Source organism: Phascolarctos cinereus, unplaced genomic scaffold (genome assembly GCF_003287225.1).
Source record: "Phascolarctos cinereus isolate Bilbo 61053 unplaced genomic scaffold, phaCin_HiC Scaffold_5;HRSCAF=322, whole genome shotgun sequence".
Taxonomy (NCBI): Eukaryota; Metazoa; Chordata; class Mammalia; order Diprotodontia; family Phascolarctidae; genus Phascolarctos; species Phascolarctos cinereus.
Window position 1 is genome coordinate 113,506,205 of NW_027555958.1, and position 4,414 is coordinate 113,510,618.

Sequence of the window (4,414 nt, forward strand, 5' to 3'; positions counted from 1 at the left end):
TGTTCAGAATATGACATTGGCACTTAAGTTATTCTTTCAATCTACTAGAAATCACTTCTCTAGTGCACAAAAAAGGCACCATGATGATAATTTTATTATATATTTTAAATTAATAGCAAGTTGTACATAATAGATTTGCAGTTTCATGTGCAATTATGTTTTTTATTATGCTGTTATGGAAACACTTATTTTATTCCATAAATTAAAAATAAAATAATCTTTTAAAAATGTCATCTACAGAGACAGATTTTACAAATCAATTAATATTATAAACTGATGTCACCACTAGTGGTCATCTCTCTCTCTCTACTTGGGAAGTAGGTTAGACATTGGAGAACTGATTCTTTTCCTGAACCCTTTTGGTGTTCATGCTGTGCTAATAGGTTCATGCCAGTTATACATGCATATCAAATATTGTTATTTTAATTTGTGCCAATGACATGCATGTTGTGTATTACCCATTTTCATTATCAATTGCTTATTTAAAAATATAAGATTAAGTAGCTTCATTTGTAATTAATATGTTATCTTAAGGGGATTGAGCAAAAAAAAAAAATCTGGTCCTACCACTTTAATGCTTCTGCCAAAGTTAATTTCAGTCACCTCTCTAGAAATTACCTATCTGTCATTAATAATATTAAGAGTGTACAAGCTTTTTTTTTTTGATGTTAAATTGAACTCTCATAACCATATGGGTGCCAGAACTTGTTCATGTTTGTTGTTTTTAAGGCGTTCACTCTTAAGATTTATTTGCTTCTTAAGCCTGAGTAGTGAAGTTGTTGTTTAAGATAGAATTGTTCATTTTGTTCTCTGTACTACTTTGATGCTTTGAATCACTACAGACTTCAGACTGTCATTCTCATTTGCTAATTAAGGGAATCTAGGTATTTGACTATTTTTCTGTTTGATTTCTAGACTCCATTGTATATATTTTTGGTTGCCTTTTATTGGCTAAGATTTCTATTGTGTATACCAGATAAATACTGAAAAAAAATCTTCTAATACCTTTCCATATGTCTTCTAATAGCTTTCTCAAATCACTTCTGTGATGGTAGCATTTGATGCTTGTCTTTCAGAGTGTTCTTTAATAGCTCCAACTTTTTTCTTATGGCCACCACATATACTTCTAGTTCAGGTCTGAATTATTTTTACACTTTTGATCAAGCACAATGGGAAGATGTTTGCATTTGTGATGCCATTTTTAAAATTATTTTGTTTTGGTAATATTGATTTGCCAATTTGATTTATGCTATCAATTTCCAAAAGAGCTTTCGAATATTCTAGTATAATTATACACCCATCTCCTTGAAAATCATTTGAGATATAAGTGTGTTTTTTTCATCCATTTTGTAATTGGTAGAATTTTCAGTTTTTTTTTGTTTAACTTTTATTTTCATTCCCAAATTCTGTTCTTCCCTCTGACCTCTCCCTCTATGCATTAAGAAGGCACTACATATACATATGAAGTTATGAATAAGATATTTCCAGATTAGTTATGTTGCAAAAAAAAGCATAAAAAATAAAGAAAGAGGAAAAAAATGTCAATCTGCTTTGTGAAATTCATTAGTTTTCTGTCTGGATATGAATAGCATTTTTCATCTTGGGTCATTTTGAATTCTCAAGGATCATTTTATTGATTGGAACTGTTAAGTCTTTTACAGGTGATCGTTGTTAAAATTTTTGCTAGTGTCTACATTGTTCTCCTGGTTTTGTACACTTCACTTTGCATCAGTTCATATGTCTTCCCAGGTTTTTTCTTAAACAATCCCCCTCATCATTTCTTATAGCACAATAGCATTCCATCAGTTATATGTCATAAATTGTTTAGCCATTCCCAATTTGATGGGTATTCCATGCATTTTTTTTTTCAATTCTTTGCCACCACAAAAAGAGCTGCTGCAAATTTATTGGGAAACATAGATTCTTTCCCATTTTTCTTGATTTCCTTGAGGGTATAAACTTAGTAGCAGTATCATTGGGTCAAAAGGTACAAGTAGAACTGTGTCCTTTGGGCACAGTTCCAAATTATTCTCCAGAATGGATGGTCTAGTTCATAGCTCTATTAATAGTGCAGTAGTACACTTATTTTCCCATATCCCTAAAACATTTGTCATATTCCTTTTCTGTCTTCTTAGCCAGTCTGATGGGAGTGAGGTAGTACTCCAAAGTTGTTTTAATTTCAATTTCTCTCGTTATTAGTGATTTAGAGCATTTTTCATATGGCTATTGATTTCTTCTTCTAAAAATTGCCTGTTCATATCTTTTGACCATTTATCAATTTGGGAAGAATTCTTATGTTTTTATAATTTTGGCATATTTTTTCACATGTTTGAGAAATGTGATAGCAAAATTTGCTATAATCCTCCCAGTTTCTTGATTCTTTTTATAATTCTACCTGCATTGGTTTTTGTGCGAAGCCTTTAAATTTAATGTAATCAAAATTATCTTTTTTATCTCCTATGATCCTCTCTATCTCTTTTTTGATAAAGAATTCTTCTCCCATCTATAGATCTGACAGGTAATTTTTTTTTTCTAAGCTCCCTTACTTTGTTGATGATATACCCCTTCATTTCTGCCATGGGCCCATTTTGATGTTATCTTGGTATACAAGATGAGATGTTGATTCATGCTTAGTTTCTATCAGACTGCTTTCTAGTTTTCTCAGCAGTTTTTGTCAAATAATGAGTTCTTGCCCCAATAGCTAGGCTCTTTAGGCTTATCGAACACTAACTTTTCTCTCATTCATTTGATTTTTTATATTGTATATTTAATCTATTCCTTTAATCAACTACTCTATTTCTTATCTAGTACCAAACTATTTTGATGATGATCGCTTTGTAATATAGTCTTAGATGTGGTATCATTGGGCCTCCTTCCTTTATTTTTTTATTGATGATTTTTATTGATGTTTTATTGATTTTTTATTGATTCTCCTTATATTCTTGATATTGTGCCCTTCCAAATGAAATTTGTTATTTTTTTTTTCTTCAATGAAGTGATTTTTGGTGATTTTATTGGTATGGCACTGAATAAATAAATTATTTTAGGTAGTATTATTGTATTGGCTTGCCTTATGCATAAGCAATTATTTTCTCTATTTGTTTAGATGTCTTTATCTGAGTGAAATGTTTTAGAACTGTATTCATATACTTTCTATGTATGTCTTGGCAGGTAGACTTCCAAGTATTTTATATCGTCTAAGTTATTTTAAATGCAATTTCCCTATGCTTTCCTGCTGGATTTTTTTGGTGATATATAGAAATTCTAGAGACTTGTGTAGGTTTATTTTATATCCTTCAGCTTTTCTGGACTTATTAATTTCAACTGACTTTTTTCTCTCATGACACCCTGTGACCCATCTCCATGCCTTTGCATTGGTCTTCCTAGGTACCTAGCATGCATTTGTTCCTTATTCCCTGTCTTAGAGAGTCCATCTTTTCATTTCAGACACAGCTGAAGCACTTTCTTGTATATAAAATCTTTCCTGATTCCTTCAGCAGCTATGGCCCCCCTCTCTAACCATGTTATATTTAAGTACTTATATATTAATTTTATGTTTATAGTACATGTCATATATATATATATATATATATATATATATATATATATACATATTTTATATTATGATACATGCGCACTTGTTGCCTCCTGTTTTAGAACATAAGTTCCTTGTAAGTAGGGATTATTTTTTTCTTCTATTGGCATTCCCTGTGCCCAGAATAATTGCTTAATACATGCTTATTGGCTGACTAATTATAAAACACAATATAATTCATGCCTTCATCAACTTTTAAGACTCAATGTAAAGCCCATGTTCTTTGGGAAGCCTTTTTCCAGTTCACCCACTTGCTAATATTTTTCCCCTTCCCAATGACCTTTCATCTACTGATACATATACTGATTGTCTCCAATTTATCTTATGTGTATTAAGATATATGCATATGAAGGGAAAGGTAGTTTAGGGGAAAAGTATATCACATAATCAGTGGGTAAAAGTAGATATTATATAAACAAGGAGGAGGAGATGTAGCAGGTGGATGATTCGTGAAACTTACTTTTCTGAACTGGATAAAAAGGGAAGAATGCATGTACAGAGTTAGGTATAGAAATACAATTCACTCAACAGGAAATAGGAAAGAAAGGGAAAAAAGAAAAGAAGGAACTAGAGAGAGGGTATTTTAGGGGAGACATTAGTCTTAACTAAAATAAACTCTAAAAATGTACAAAAATAGCTCTTTTGATGTGGCAAAGAATAGGAATCTGAAAAGGGACCCATATTTTGGCAAATGGCTTAGCAGGTTAAGGTGTATGAATATGACAGAACATAATTGTCCTGTAAGAAATGATGAAGGTAGGCAATGATGTCTGAGAAACTTGGGAAGACTTATATGAATTGATGCAGAACATAGTGAAT